Raw genomic sequence first — 17,880 nt, 5'->3', positions numbered from 1 at the left:
AAAATTTAGGTCATGAAATTAAACTAAAAATAATGTTGATTTAGTTTTTAATAAAAATAATATTGTTTTGAAAAAAATATTATAGTCAACAGGTTTATCTATAAATTAATTTAAAATAAAATTCAGTTTAAACAAAGTTATACGTTGAAGAATTATGAAACCATTGTCTAATAATATCTATGCATGTGATTTTATAATGGATTGACACTTAAAACAATTGATGCGAAAACTTTAAAAAATGTGCCTTCTCTCATGGTAATTGATTTTTAAAGATTACACGTGGTACAACGATGATTGCTATAGAACTGTGCATCGGTTGGCAGCTACTCCATGCGTTTTCACTCCCCCTACATAAGATTAGTTGAAATTGAGCAATCTTTGTAATCATTTCTCATTTAACAACGATCTATATAATCGTGTGTAAGTTATTAAAATTATTTGAAGACAAAACTTGATTTTAATTTACGTATCAATGTGAGTATATATAATTATCAAATTAAAAAATCAATTAATTGTACCAATAAATTGGGAAGAAATTTTATTTTTCAAAAAGACAAATAATTTATCACTTTTAATAAGTAGAGTATTTTTCTTCTTTTTTATATATCTATCTTTTTCTATATAGTATATATTGATACCCAACAGCAGTAGCAATTCAGAGATTTTGATCACAGAAGACTTGCTAAGAGGGTTTTCAAAGGTTAGTAACAAAGATTTGGATCTGGAATTGCAATTCACAAAATCTTGGGATGTGCCTCTTAATTTAAAGGTATATATGGTTTTATCCCCAATCTTTTTTATAGCCAAGGAACAATCTTGATAGTTTCTCTCATATTGATGAACAGTTTTTTGTACAGAATTTAGGCTTCTGGTTATCATTTCGATTAAATACATATTTTTCAGTAGACACGAAACATATATCTTTTATTTTTTAGTGTAGAAGAACAGAGTGTTCTTGTTTTTGGCTTAGTCGAATAATATGTTTGATGAATTGGGGTTTTCTAGCAGTCTGCAGGGAAGGTATGCTCACAGAGATGCAACTCTGTAAGCTTGCCATTACCATCCCTTAACAACAGGAAGCATCACAAACAGAGAACCACCCAAGAATCAGAGGTTCAAGATTCCAAGTCTCCGCCATTGAGGTTCTTGGAAGAAAGCTGCTTGGAATTGAAACTTGTACCTTCAAGTCATTGTGAAAGTGTTTGCACTCTTGATAAGGTTCAAGTCTGCTTTGCAAAGAGCAGAGAGAGAGACCATGACTAAGAAGAGATCACCACCACCAACCGCACCAGCCAGTGACATTAAAGAAGATGAGATTAGCACTACATTCTCTTCAACAGGGATATTTGTTGCTGCTTGTCCTGGTTGCTTGCTAATGTGATTACATTGAAGACAAATCCCAAGTGCCCTAGTTGCAACTTCACTGTTCCATCTCCATTAGCTACAACGAAACCCAGAATGGACCTCAATGCTTAACTTTGATTTTGTAATCATGGTTCAAGTCCTGTGTACTTGAATTCTTGAAAATTATGATTCTGTGTATGAAAAATAGATTTTTTTTCCTTTTATATATGTTCTAGGCCAATGTAGGATAGGTGAAACCCTGATAATTGTCTGAATGTTTTGAAAAAACGTATATGAAGGTAATAGAATTAAAGACATGTCCTTTGCCTTGTGGGTTTTTTCTTGCCTTTCAAAATGTAGATAGATCAATATGACGTCATGCAAATCTTGATACTCTAGCTTTTCGCATTGAAAATGCGATTATTCTTTTGGTGCTAGCTTAAGGCCCTCAGCTTAGATGGACTGCACGAATCCGACGAAAAAGGGTTTAGTCTTGTTATGTATAGGTTGAATCAAGAATACTATTACTCTATTACGATTTGGTTTGAAATGTTAATATAACACCTGCTCAATCCGATTCTAAGCTAAATTTGACCTAATTGTTGTTAAAATCTATTTTAATTGTTTTAGCTAAATTTGACCTTGATTGATCTAGCAATTTATTGTTAAAATCTATTTTAATTTTTTTTAAAATAATTTTATTTTAAATTGCTACAAATAAACTTAAATTAATTTATTCAACTTATTACTTGGATCTTGAGCTGAACCATGAATTTACAGAGTTTCATAACTTTGCTTTTATATATGTACAAACCTAACATGGGATTCACTAGCTTTTAACACCGTAAATGCTACGATCAATAAATCATTTTTCCTTTAGTCATTTTGTGTTACAATTCATTTATTTGAGCAAGACAAGATGTCTCTCCCCATGCTTAATTTCCAACTCAGGAGGCCTTTTATTGATGTTTTAGATCATTTATACATGTTACTTAAAGAAAAAGAGCAGCGGAAGATTTTTTTTTTTTGTAAATTTTGCTTTAAAAACTAGTGCCCATTAAGTTTTCAAAATAAATTGACAAGAAAAGATGTACGACAAAAATAAAATTGGAGGTTATTTTGATTTTGTAATTTATAGCCGATTTATCATGTCTCCACAAGAATAATCTTCTATGTAGGTCACCATTGTGCTAACTTTGTCCCTTGGAGGTCAATCCCGATGAGGCACTTGTTCCTCACTTTTTTGGGTAGAAGTTGCTTAAGTTTATATTTATGATATAGGCTTGGCCTGGCTTATGATGTTGTATTTAGCATGTTTTTTCAACAATAGTCCAAATTTAATGGATTAATTGTTGTGTGAGATAAAATTAATCTAGTAAGTTTAGCTTTACGCAACCCAAATAAATAGAAAGGTGATTTCTTTTTCATTAATGCCTTTTGATTTATTATTTTATATAATCTTACCGCATAAAGAATTCATAATAGAAATAGAACATCAAAATGAGAAGAACAAAAATCCACACATAAACAATAAGCACACAAATGAGTAAATATTATGCTCTTGTTTTTTTAGGGTTCAGACACTTGAAAAGAAACACAAATAGGCAAACAAACAAAAACCTTTTTTTTAAAGGTTCGCACAATAAATCACTAAACACATAACATTACATGACATTACCCTTATTTATGGAAGTTCACACAACAAACACATGAAATAAGACAAATTGTTGTAGCTAATGAAACAGCTGAAATTACTTCCCACCAATGTCGAGTTGATCGTGAAATAGGTAACCAACCAACCTAATGCAAACATCAAGAACAAAGATCATGAAATAGGCATATCGTATTTGTTGATTTAATCCAACCATTTAAAAAAGGTTAGCAGATAAATAGTTGCAGCCATTTTACCTGCAAGAATGAATTACTAGCATGTTTTTCAAATTCCAATGCCAAACTAATCATTTGACTCCATCCTCTTTCTCTTTTTCCTCTTTTTCTTTTTCCTCTTCCTCTTCCCACCTTAAGCAGTGCTGGTTGGCACGGAGCAAAGCCAATTCAAGTTCATCACAGCCCCATATAGAGAGAGTTTTTAATTTTGGACATACCTGCAAAGCCAATTCAAGCATGGCATACGCATTTTAACTTGTAAGTTTAATTATTGAGGGAAACAAGAAATAAAAACACTTAAAAGAGAGGCAAGAAATCATGTCAAATATGCAGCACCTCTGATTGAGCACTCATTGAACCATTTGATGTAGTAGCAAATGTTGTGGTCAGCTTTGGACATTGACGCACCTCCAACCTCCTCAAACAAGGGAATATGAAATCATAGCATCCATGACTGAAGTAGACAATGCTTGGTAATTTTTCAAGACATAGATACCACAGATCAGGGAGCACCATCTCCTTCTCAATATTGGCAGGTGAAGCATGATCATCCTGCCCAAATACTCCCAATAATTGAGAGGATTCTCTTACTTTAAGCATGGAGAGCTTTTTGAGACCTGAAGCCATTGCTACTGGGAAGAGACTCTTCAACTTGTTGCATCCTCTGATCTCAAGATGAAACAAATTGGGGAGGCTTGAAGATTGGAGATCACTCCCTGACAATATCTGATCATTTTCATCATCATTATCGTTAGCAATGATTTGCTCCAATTCATCACAATTTGATATCTCTAGAACTTTAAGTTGAACAAGACTAGCAATCATGCTGTCTATGAATACGTGTGTCAGCCTCTTACACTGATTCAAGTGTAATGTTTTCAAACTCAAGAGTGAAAGTTCATGCCGACCACTTATATTAGTTACCAAACTTCCAACCTGCATCATTAAGTCTTGTACTCCTTCCAAGTTTCCAATATATATTTCTTTCAAATTCATAAATGCCTACATCAAAAGAAAACAAGGGTACCCATTTGTTAGATGTAATTCCTAGTAATTATTGTGCACTTTTAAAACTAAACGAGAGGCAAGAAATCAAGTCAAATCAGGAGCACCTTTGATTGAGCACTCATTGTGTCATTTGATGTAGTAGCAGATTCTATGGTCAGCTTTGGGCATCCATGCACCTTCAACTTCTCCAAATGAGGGAACAAGAAATCATAAAATCCGAGACTAAAGCAAGAAATACTTGGTAATTGTATAAGCAACAACTCCTGCAGATCAGGGAGCACCATCTCCTTCTCAACATTGACAGGTGAAGCATGATCACCCTGCCCAAATACTCCTAATAATTGAGAGGATTCTCTTACTTCAAGTATTTGGAGCTTTTTGAGACCTGAAGCCATGGCTACCGGGAAGAGACTCTTCAACTTGTTGCATCCTCTAATCTGAAGTCGACACAAATTTGGAAAGCATGCAGATTGGAGATCACTTTCTGACAATATCTGATGCTTTTCATCATTATTATCCTTGGCAATAATTTGCTCCAATTCCTCGCAATTTGATATCTCTAGAATTTGCAGTTGAAGTAGACTAGCAATCATACTATGTGTGAATACATGTGTCAGTCTCTCACAGCTATACACCGTCAAAGAAGTCAAATGGCTTAGCATGAGACCCTTCCATATACACCTCAAGTTAGGAAGCACGCAGGACAAACTTAATGTTTCCAAACTTGTTAACCCCTGCATCAAAAGGTACCAATTTGTTAGATATAATTCCTAGTAATTTTTGTGCACTTTGGAACTATTATATAATTTTGTTAAATAGATCAACCAATTATCAACAAGAAGATATAAATAGACAGGGCAAAGGGTCATGAGAATATAAAATCATATTTTTTTTCATATTTATGATAATCTAATTATAAACTATTATTTTATATAAGTTAAATTAAAAGCAATCATGAAAAAATTATAGTTATTAACTCAAAAAATTAATTTTGTATATTCGATTTATAATAAAAAAATTATGACATTGTCCAAAAATAAAAATATAAAAGAAAATAATTTGAATTTTACATATTAGTAAAATGTTTTAATAAAAATGCTTGATTATTTTTTTAAAAATAATTTATATAAAATCATTTATATTATTTTTTTCATAAAAAAAAGTGAACAATTGTAAGAAAAAACAAGAAAAATATATATACAAATTTGTTGCTTTCGAAGTTCTTTGAATGAGAAAATAGTGTTTAAAAGGAAAGTTTCAAATTTTTACTTTTTGAATCTAATTGTTTAGAAAATTGGATTAAAAAAAACCAATTTTTATTAATTTTTTGAAGCATCTTTCATAAGTTGCAGCACTGAAATAAAATGCTCACTATTCACTCCTTTTAAATACTTTCCATTAATTGGTGGAAGAGCCTCAATTTCACTCCTTTTAAATTTAGTGGATGGCTAAAGGATTTTGTAGCATTTATCCATTACTTTAGTTTTAGAAATCTGATGGAAGAAATAAGAAATTACATTACAGTAATTGATGTCTAACTTCCTAAGCCAATTTAAATCATCAATTAAATTCAGTGGATGGCTAAAGTATTTACTTTACTTTAGTCTTAGAAATCTGAAGGAAGAAATAAGAAATTATCACAATGTATTGAATTCGACAATTTAAATTTAAAAAGAAAAAATCAGGGGAGAAATATAAAGGACGTACTTGAAGCTGTGCCAACAAATTACACTTTGGACCAAAAATGGTTAACTCTTGCAAAGAAGGCAATTGGGCAGCAAAATCCTTTGGACCAAAAAAACTGCACTTTGAAAGAGACAATTTTCTTAGCTGAGGGAAGTCGATGATGCCATCTTTAATTTTAGACTTGACGATGATGTCATCTCCTTCTCCACTGTAAAATACTTGCTTTAAATTGTCAGCTTCACGAATCTCCATCTCTTCCAGGTTCTGAAGACTTGGAGACACAGAGACAGGAAAGACATATTCCAGCATAAAACATTTAGTTATAGAGAGAGTCTTTAATTTTGGGAAGCCAAGAGACTCTGTAATTATTTCCCCTTCGTCATCCTTCTCTCTGATAAGACGCTTCAATCCACGGCATTCTTCTATCTGTAGTGTTTCCAGATGAATAAGACTTCGAGCGAGGGACGATGTGAAGATAAATGTCAGTTTGTTAAGAGATTCCAACTTCAAAAGAGTAAGACTTTGGAGGCTGACAAGTCTAGTGGGCCCCTTCCATATACATTTGAACTCAGGTAAATAGCACAGCCGTAACGTTGTTAAAGATGATAGCAGCGGCAGCTCCTTTTCCTCACTGCTTCCTTCATCAGCCTCACCCAATTCAAATACCTCTTCCAATGAATTGCATAATTTAATTTCCACACTCCTTAGATTTTTCAAAGCTTGCCGCCATTTTGCTGGAAACAGAGTGCGAATATCCCTACATTCTCTCACTTTGACATGTTCTAATCTTTGTAAGAAGTCCTTTTGCGACCCATGGCCATGGGTGGTCATCTGATCAGAGGATAATACTATATTTTCTAAACCCTTCACTCCCCATAAACTAATTTGAGACACGGTAGGAAACAACTGCTCAAATGTCTTCGCATTTAAGGATGTGGCGCTTATATCACCCAAATATAATCTTGGTGGGTATACTCCTTTTTGAATACCCTAACACTCTATCCTCTAACGCTATATCCCCTAACACTATATCATATTTGAGCAAGCTGGGAAAAACAAAATCTCTGGGAATGCATTCAACCGTCGGTATCTTCAATGATAATACAGCTAAATGAGACAGCGAACTTAGCTCTGTTAGGCTTGCATTCATTCCTTCTGTGCTGTCACATCCAACAACATCCCATCCCTTGAAGCTCGCATCCCCGATCAGCAGTTCTTCTAACTTCTTCAACCTTCCTATCAAATTCACAGGAATCCTTCTTAGATTGTCACAATCTGTCAAATCCAACAACCTTAACTCCTTGAGCTCCCCAATTTCATCAGGTAATTCTTCAACGGAGGAGCACCACATGAAACCAAGAATCTCAAGTCTTTGCAGCTCTCTCAACCCAATGAGGTCCTTGCATTCACAACTTCTCAACAGCAATGATTGAAGGTTCGTTGAGAATTGAATGAAAGAATTAAATTACAACTGAAATTGCTTGAGTAAAACTGTGTTTACTCAGCCATATATATACACGTAAAGTCTGTTACAATGAGAACTCTTTATAAGAGTTGTAGTTGCAGAGGGATGGGAATTGCAGAGACAGGAACAAACAGAGAACTGGGAACATTGAAACTCTAGGATAAAGATATCAGTGTTTATCGTCAATCTTAATATTGTGAACTTTATCCTTATCATTCCCCTGTTAAGATTGTGAACTTTATCCTTATCATTCCCCTGTAAACTGGCAGGGACATCTGTCACAGAAAGTTTATCCTAGAGGTAACAGAACCGATCAGCCGTGTGTCCCTTGGTAAAAATGTCTGCAGGTTGCAGAGAGGTGGGAACATGTTGAAGTAGTATATCTTTATTTGCCACCTTTTCTCTGACAAAGTGGTAATCCACTTCAATGTGTTTCGATCGGGCATGGAAAATAGGATTGGAGGCAAGAGCTAAGGCACTTATATTGTCACACCATACGACTGGAGCAGAAGCAAGAGAAACCTGCAACTCACGCAACAACATTCTTAGCCAATACACCTCAGCTGTAACTAGAGCTAAACACCTGTATTTAGCTTCAGTACTGGATTTTGACACTACAGGTTGTTTCTTAGCAGACCAAGATATGAGATTGGACCCAACAAAAACACCATAGCCACAGGTGGAGCGTCTGTCGTCAGGATCACCGGCCCAATCAGAGTCACAATAGGCATTGATTGCAAAGGAACCAGGTCTGTAGAAGAGACCATAATCAAGTGTTTGTTTTAAGTATCGTAGCACGCGTTTGGCTGCTGTCCAGTGAGCTGAAGTAGGCGCTTGCATGTGTTGACAGAGTTGATTGACTGAGTATGCAATGTCCGGGAGTGTGAGAGTTACATACTGTAAAGCCCCCACTGTTTGCCTATATTCAGATGGGTCTGGAATACTTTCTCCATCAAACTTGGATAGCTTAGACCCGGAGACACAAGGTGCACGGTATGGGCGGATACCAGTAAGCTGCACACGGTCTAGAAGATCAATTATATACCTTGTTTGTCGAAGATGTAACCCTGAAGAATTACGTATGACTTCAATTCCCAGAAAATATGTCAACTGACCAAGATCCTTCATAGCAAACTCAAGTTGTAATTGAGATATAAGAGTGGTAATAAAATTCTGATCATTTGAGGTAACCAGAATGTCATCCACGTAAACTAAGAAGAATGCATGGACATTGTCACGATGACAGATAAATAGTGAGGGATCAACTTGTGAACTTTGAAAATCAAGAGCCAAAAGAGCAGTAGACAGTCGATTAAACCAGGCACGGGGAGCTTGTTTCAACCCGTAAAGAGATTTATGAAGCTTACAAACAAATTGGGGGTGTGCAGGATCAACAAATCCTTTGGGTTGTGTCATATAAACTTCCTCTTCTAACACACCATGAAGGAAGGCGTTAGAGACATCAAGTTGACGAATATCCCAGTTGAAAGAAACAGCGATGGCAAGAACCATTCGGACAGTGGAAGGCTTGATGACTGGACTAAATGTGTCAAGAAAATCAACGCCACTTCTCTGTAGATATCCCACAGCAACTAATCTGGCCTTGTGACGTTCAATACTGCCATCAGGTCGCCGTTTGAGTTTAAAAACCCATTTACATGGAACCAAATTCTTATCAGGGGGACGAGAACATAGTGACCATGTATCATTCTGTAACAAGGACTGGAATTCACTGTCCATTGTCGCACGCCACTCAGGAATGGTTACTGCTTCAGCATAGGAACGGGGCTCAACACAAATCAGACCTGCATGCAAAGCTTGAAGGGGGTGACGAGTGGAATATAAATGAAAGTCAGGGAACCTACGAGGCTTATGATGACCAGTCTGTGATCTAGTGATTATTTTGGTGGAAGACTCATGAGTAGATAGGGCACCATTTTGGAGGTTAAGGATGGTATTGTCATGGTGGTCAGAAGAAGGACTAAGAGTTGGTGCACTAGGTATGGGAATGGATTCAGAAGAATCGGGTTGGCCAGAATAGAGAGATGGAGAGAGGAGGGGAGATGGTATTCATTGGAATTAATAGCTGGAGCAGGATGAATATTATGTAAGGGAAGGTCAGTGAGAACCTGGGTAGGTGAGGAAGTTGCTGGGGGAGGAAAAAATCAGAGGATGAGGGAAAAATATGTGAAGGAGGAGTGAAGAACAAACCTGGAGACATACCTGAAGAGGAGACGCAGCTGGCAGGATCTGTGATAATGGAGTGTGCAGGAAATTGCTCTTCGTCAAAAATCACATTTCGAGAGATATAGACACGTCTGGAGGAAGGATCTAAACATCAAAATCCTTTGTGATTGGAGCTATAACCAATGAAAATACAAGGCATGCTACGATATGATAATTTATCATTTGTGTAAGGACGAAGACATGGAAAACATTGACATCCAAATGCTCGAAAATATGTGAAGTCTGGAGGAAGATGAAAAGACGTTCATATGGTGAAACATAATCAAGAACTTTAGTAGGTAGTCGATTAATGATAAGATAGCAGTGAGAAAAGCATCAACCCAAAATTTCTTAGATAAGCCTGATTGAGCTAGAAGAGTAAGTCCCATATCCATAATATGACGATGTTTCCTCTCAGCAAGGCCATTTTGTTGAGAAGTGTGAGGACATGATAGTCGATGAAAAATTCCATTATCCCTTAAAAAATGTTTAAAGATGGTGGAACAATATTCACCACCATTATCACTTTGAAATTGCCGAATTGGGAATTTAAATTGTTTCTCCACTAAAAGCTTGAATTTAACAAATGTAGAATAAACATCAGACTTATGTGAAATAGGAAAACATCCAACAAAAACGAGAAAAATCGTCAAATAAAAATAACATAATAACGACAACCACTTAATGAAGGTGTGGAATTGGACCAGACATCAGAGTGAATTATTTCTAGGGGAGCAGTGGACTCTCTTGATGAGTCAGAAAAGGGCAATTGTTTAGACTTGCGTAGTTGGCAAGGTGCACAAACTGATGTTTTATTGATGGAATCACTAACTGGAAGAGAAAATTTGGAAATGACACGACGAAGAGTTTCTAGGGAAGGATGGCCTAGGCGACAGTGCCAGATGGAAGTAGGAGCCTTGACACCAACAGTCATTGTGAGAGCATGATATGGTGAAGCAGATAGTTGACGAAGGTTGATCGGATACAATCCATTATCACTTGGTCCCGTCAGGAGCGTGTTCCCCGTCAGGATATCCTTAACAGAAAAATCAGAACCAGTGAGTTCAAAAAGGACATTATTATCCTGACAGAATTTATTGATAGAGAGGAGATGAGCTGATGCTTGAGGACAATAAGCAACATTATTTAAGGCAAGAGTAGTAGAAGAGAGGGTTTTAATGGAAGCATTGCCAGTATGAGATATGTGCAAACCTGTACCGTTACCTACGCTCACAGAAGCATCACCTTCGTAAGGATGAGAAGTTGCAAGATTAGCAATATCTGAAGTAACGTGAATATTAGCACCACTGTCTGCATACCATTGATGTTGATTTAAATAAGTTGTATTGGCTTCTGCAACCATGGCTGCTAAGTCAGTAGGAGGATGTCGTCCTTGAAAAGAGTAATTCATGCGGTTAAAGCAATCCAAGGCCTGATGGCCCTCTCGTTTGCAGATTTGGCATGGAGATCTGGAACGAGAGTCAGAAGGAGCTGATGAAGATGGACGTGGGAGGTGAGGTAGTGGTTGCCGAAATTGAGAGGAAGCACTACCCGATCCTTTAGATACCCCGGAGAAGCGAGATTCATTACTGCTGTGACGAGAACTGATTTTAGCTGCAGGTTTATGTGAGTAAAGAGCATAAGAACCTGCCTCATGGTGAAGAGATTGACTATGAAATTGTTGCATAAGGTCATGGTTCAGTAGTTCTTCATGAAAATCTGAGAATGACATGGATTTCTCTTTGGAGAGGAGCATATACGTAGTGACAAATGAATGAAATGAAGAGTTGAGACCATTGAGAACAGATAATATTAGATCAGAATCATCAATAGGTTTGCCAACAGCAGAGAGTTCATCTGCAAGAGTTTTGACTTCATCCAGAAATTTCTGACAAGGCAAGGAGCCTTGCTGTAAAGATTGCAACTTTCGCTTGATAAGAGAAATTCTAGAAGTTGATGGCGCAGCAAAACATGCACCAAGGGCTTGCCAAGCAACGAGAAGTTTCAAGGCCATAAATGGTGGAAACCACCGTAGGAGATAATGAGGAGATAATCCATCCAAGGATTGTTTGGTCCTTATACTGCCAAGCCATATAAGCAGAATTAGTAATACCTTGGATTTTATATTCTTCGCTGGAAAATTGAGGAGGACAAAAATCAGATCCATCAACAATTCCCATGAGACCATAACTCCGAAACAGAGGAAGCAATTGAGCAGTCCAGGCAAGGAAATTAGTTCCATCAAGTTTGATGGAAATAACTTGAGCTGGAAGATGAAATGCAGCGGAAGAAAAATCTGAAGTAGTAGCCATAGGATCGTTGGAAGCGTTAGCTATGAGACGCTCTGATACCATGAAAGAATTAAATTACAACTGAAATTGCTTGAGTAAAACTGTGTTTACTCAGCCATATATATACACGTAAAGTCTGTTACAATGAGAACTCTTTATAAGAGTTGTAGTTGCAGAGGGATGGGAATTGCAGAGACAGGAACAAACAGAGAACTGGGAACATTGAAACTCTAGGATAAAGATATCAGTGTTTATCGTCAATCTTAATATTGTGAACTTTATCCTTATCATTGAAGTGATTGCAATGACAAACACCCTCCCTCTAGAGACAAAACTTCTATTGCTTTCATCCCTTCAAAAAACCTCTCTGGAACATTCAAACCACAATCCTTCAGGAAGTTCTGCTAGTTTATTGCCCATTAACGAAATTGTTGTAACACTATTATTTACACTCTTCCACCCATTGCCAGCACTTACCATGAATCCATATTCTTTAGTTGCTATGTCAATAGCAACTTCACGAAACAAGTCATGCATTTTCACATTTTCTTCACTTTCAGTGCCCAACAGCATACACCTATCTTTGAGGGCTTTCATCTCCGCATAAACTTGTTCCCTTGCATCTTCAATGGACTCCGCATCTTTATGTAACCCATAGCCAACTGCGTATCTCGTCAAGTCCTCAATTGGAATGCTGTAATCTTCTGGAAATAAACAGCATAGCAAGAAACAGAACTTGGTTTCATCGTGCTTCAAATAATCAAAGCTCAATTTAAGACATGCATATGGATTACTTCGGTCATCAACGTTTTCCATGTGCCGAGATTGAGATTTTTTGAGGTTTTTAGATGCTAATTTCCACTCATTTTTAGATTGACCTTTTAGAGCCCTTCCTACTGCCGCAAGTGCTAAAGGCAATCCTTGGCATTTTCTCGCAACCTCCTTTGCCACTCTGTTCAAGTCAAAGTCCTCATCACTTAAACCTGCGTTGCCTTTGAATAAAGCCCAAGCTTCAATTTCAGTTAAGGGACTTAACAACACTTTTTGCTGGCACGCCAAATAAGAACATAGTTCTTGATTACGTGTTGTTAGAAGAATTTTACAACCCCTGTTATCATCACCAATTGGGATCCCTATCTCTTGGAAGTCAATATCTTTCCAAACATCATCCAGGACTATAAGCATCTTCTTTCCCTGCAGTCTCTGCCATAGTTCATTTGCTCTCCCTCCTTTACTCTCCTTGATAAATTTCAGATCTAAACTATCTGCAATTTGATCCTGGTTGTCTGTTACATTTGGATTCTGGGACACCGTAGCCATCAAAACTTCATCAAACAACTGCTGCTCTTTGGCCCTCCTGGATACTTCTTTCACCAGGGTGGTTTTACCCACCCCTCCCATGCCGTACAGTCTGATCATATTGACTTTGTCATCTTTGAGAGCTTTCATAATCTGTTTGAAAGCTTCTTTTGACGATTCTGAGAGTGTGAATTCCTTTGATGGAAGAAATTTTATCTCTTGAAGAGGTGCTTTGTGGGACACTTTTGGAAACTTTCTGCTATTTTCTTCAAGTTTTCTCAAAGTCTCCGTCTTCTTTGCCAGTGCCTTGCTTAACTTGAATTGTCGCATCCAATTTGGACACCAAGTAAAGCATTTGCCAATTTTTCCTTTTTCATTTTGCAAAAGTTTCACAACTTCAATTTCGTTTTTTGCGTCTTCCAGCCATGTGTTGACATCAATCTCAATTTCTTCAGCATTCCTTTCAGCAACGTTGACAGCATCTTGTAGACGATAAAATGCCAAAGCCAGGTTCATCATTTGTTCATCGAATTCTTGAACAAAATCGTTGAAACAGAACATGTAACGGAACTGCTTGATTGCTGGTTCCACCAAGAGCTCTGGTATCTTAGATACAACGGACCCACCAACACTTTCGATAGCCATTTTCCACCAGTCTCTGTATGGAAGGTTGATGATGATCACTTCGACACCTGCACGAATGATACGAGCTGCTCATCGCTTCCATCAACACATCTAATCAATCTAAAGCTATGATCGGTCAATGTTTTTTTCTTTTAAAAAAAAGTTATGAATAAGGAGACAAAAAAGACTTGCAAGGAAGTATAATTAATGGAACGAACTCAACAAAGGATCAGTCTTAGCCAACTAAAATCTGTAATGACTATCTCTGCATCATACGCTTATTTACACAACAGCTTTATCTAATGAAGCTGATTTGGTTTCAATTTTATTATCTTAATTTTAAACACTCATTTCCTCGATATATATAGTTCATAGATAGATCTATGTGCTTTTTTCCATAAAACAAAGATAGAAATACTTTTTTTTTTCTTCTCAAAACCAATAAACAGAATTTCATTAGTGAAAGATAGCATACCACCGATCTAACGAATACATTGAAACAAAATAGTTTACACTTAAGAATTTAAAGCAGCAATTCCCATAAAAATGCAATTTTATGAAATAATTAAGATAAAGGCATAATATAAAGATAATGACAAACAAATAAAATTAAGAATAATATGCACAAGTGCTCACCTAGCAAAGAGAGAAAGGAATGGAAGGCTGATGATGATCACTTCGACACCTGCACGAATGATACTAGCTCCTCATCGCTTCCAACAACACATATAATTAATCTAAAGCTATGATCGGTCAATTTGTTTTTTTTTTTTTTTTTTTTGAAAATTATGAATAAGGAGACAAAAAGACTTGGAAGGAACTCAACAAAGGATCAAACTTAGGCCACTAAAATCTGCAATGACGATCTCCGCATCATACACTCAAGCAGTAAGACTTGCCCTCGCATATGCCCTAATGCCTAAAAGTAAGAAAATAATGGTGAGAAGAGGTCGATTCACGAGGACAACAATGTTGTTTTCAAAACTTTGCATGTGATGTTAATAACAAAGATAGTAATGGTGATTTTCACGAGGAAAATAATAGTCAATTCCCTGTTATTTTCAAGAAAATAATAATATTTAAAAAAGTTTTGCATGTGATATTAATAATAATAATAAAGGTTCTCTCGTACGCGTCTTTTTTTTTCATTTAAGAAAATCAAATAATTTGAATGATTACTTAGATATTTCACTAAGTATTTTTTTAAAAAATTATATTTATTTATTTACTTCAAATTAATATTTTTTTAATTATTTTAAATTTCTAGTGTCAAAAAATAATTTTTAAAACATATATATTATTTTATTGTATTAAAAAAAAACACTTTAAAAGCTAACTGATATATTACATTTCTGAATTATTATATCAATTTAGATTAATTTATTTTATAAAATCACATAATTTTTTTAATTTTTTTTAATTTTAACTTTGTCAAATATGAATGTTTGGTTCAGCTGAATTTCAACTTAAAAAAACAAAAAACAAATTATGAAGTTAGTTTGCATATCCTTTGATATTAGTAGCTGTTGTCAAGGTGCTAGGAGGGAAATCTACAACTAGCAACAATCAGAAGATAGCACCAATCCATTACCGCTAAAATATTTTAAAAATTAACGTGAAGAAAATCTAGCCTCATTCTATTACCGAAATGATTGTTTTAAAATCACAATAATTTTATAAAAAACACATTAAAATAAATTATAAAATCCAATACTTAACATTAATAAATTACCGAAATGATGTCAATTCCCTATCATGTTTTCACGAGGACAATAATATAATGGTCAATAATGATTACAATAATGTTTTAAGAAGTTTGCATGTTATATTAATAACAAAGGTTCTCTCGACTTTTTTTTTTTCATTTTAAAAAATAAAATAATTTGAATGATTACTTAGATATTTCACAAGTATTTTTTAAAAAAACTAAATTTTATTTATTTTATTTATTTTAAATCAATAGTTTTTTAATATTTTTTTATTATTTTGATGTGTTGATGTCAAAAAATTATTTTTTTAAAAAATATATATTATTGTGATGTATTTTTGAAAAAAAAAAACACTTTGAAAATCAACCAGTATCACACTCCTAAACATACATTGAATTCATGGGTTATTGGATTATTGCCTCAATTTAGATTAATTAATTTTATTAAAGAAGCTTTTTTTTTCCTTTTATTTTTTTTTTAATTTTAAGTGGATTAAATCTAGATCAGATCCTTTGATATGAGTAGCAGTCATCAAGGTGAAAGAAGTAGGAAATCTACAACCAGCAACAATCAGAAGATATCAGGGAACTAAAATTAACCCTCTAATAATTAAACATCTTGGGAGTACCCTAGAAATCCTTTGATATTTTAATTGCTCATTTAAACCATATCAATCATTAAGTAGTTCATCTAACGTTAGTGTCTTATGATCTAGTTTCTATCTACCTTTCTAATTAAATCATGTAAATTTTGAAGAATCTTTTAATTATATTATTAAATCTGGTTTAATAAGTTAATTATAAAATCATGCAATTTCGTTTTTTTATCTAACTTTCTAATTAAATCATGTAAAAGTTAGATTAAATTAAATTGATTGATTTATGGATTAAAATATAATTTTAATAACTGGTAAAAACATGACTTAATTTTTAATAAAAATTTTTAAATGATAGCTTTTTAAAAAAAATATATATACCATCAAACTACATGGGTGTTATCAATTTTGCACCCAATTTATTTTTTATATTAATTTTATTACTAAATTATTTTGATTTTTCAATTAAGGATTTATGTTACAATTACCTAAAAAATTAAGTATTTTTACAAATTAATATCATTGGGAGTGTCCCATAAATCCTTTGATATTTTAATTGCTAATTTAAAAACATATCGTTCATGAAGTAGTTCAGCTAGTTTATTGAACTGTTATTCATTGGATAATTGTTTTTAAATGTAAAAAAATATTAAAAATATGAAGAATCTTTTAATTATATTATTGATTTAATAAGTTAATTCTATAATTTAGTTTTTTTTTATCTAACTCAAGTTTTAAATTAAATCATGTAAAAGTTAGTTTAAATTAAATTAATTAATTTTATGGATCAAAACACAATCTTAATGATTGGTAAAAATATGACTTTTTAATAAAACTTTCAAAATGATAGCTTTTAAAAAAATATATGTATACACACACACACACACACACAAACACACACCATTAAACTACATGGGTGTTATCAATTTTGCACCCAATTTATTTTTTATATTAATTTTATTACTAAACTATTTTTAACTTTTCATAGAAAGTAAACAATAAAAATAGCGTGAGTCTCAACATAGATTAACTTGCCAAATTCGCAACCAAGGTCACGAGATTGTGATAACTTTCTAAAAAATAAATAAAAATAAATTATAAATCTGAATTTTCAATAAACTTATTGTTAAAGGTTGAAATTGAAAAAAAAAATCAATCTAAAAATATTATATAATAAAAGACTTGAGTCTTCACGACTTAATTCGCAAAACACGTGAGCTGAGTCATAAAAATCAGGATAACATCATAAAAAACAAACCAAAATAAATCATGAAGCTTAATTCATAATCAACCCAATATGGAATGATAAAATTGAAAAAAATACCAATTATAAAAAGACAAAAAAAAAATTGAGCTAACTCGTCAATCCCGTAATACGAGTTATTAGACTTAGCTAAACCATATATATAAGCAAACTATGATAAATTATTAAGCCTAGCCTCCAATAAACTAAATGTTGAAATATGAAATTAGGAAAATAATATATACATTTAGAAAACAAAAAACAAAATTAAAAAACATTATTGGAATGAATAGTGAATTCACCACCTCTTTTAGTTTATAGTGTAAAGAAACTGAACTAACCATATATAAAGCAAACCATAATAAATTATTAACCCGGTCTCTAATAAACTAAATGTTGAAATATGAAAATATAAAAAGAAATATAGATTTAGAAAAAAAAAAAACCAAGTAAAAAAAACACTATTGACGATGCATTTTTTTTTTTAAATTTAAGATTTTGAT

General features: G+C 34.0%; 2 pseudogenes; one reads left to right on the top strand and one right to left on the bottom strand.

The window, feature by feature from the left end:
* Positions 1 to 290: 290 nt before the first annotated feature.
* Positions 291 to 1,576, top strand: LOC118059516 (uncharacterized; annotated as a pseudogene).
* Positions 1,577 to 3,212: 1,636 nt separating this feature from the next.
* LOC118059525 (probable disease resistance protein At4g27220) lies at positions 3,213 to 13,888 on the bottom strand (annotated as a pseudogene).
* Between the last annotated feature and the right edge of the window lie 3,992 nt (positions 13,889 to 17,880).

This window comes from Populus alba, chromosome 1, assembly GCF_005239225.2.
Source record: "Populus alba chromosome 1, ASM523922v2, whole genome shotgun sequence".
NCBI classification, from domain to species: domain Eukaryota; kingdom Viridiplantae; phylum Streptophyta; class Magnoliopsida; order Malpighiales; family Salicaceae; genus Populus; species Populus alba.
Note: the sequence above shows the minus strand (reverse complement) of the source record. Positions and strands in the feature narration are given on the sequence as shown.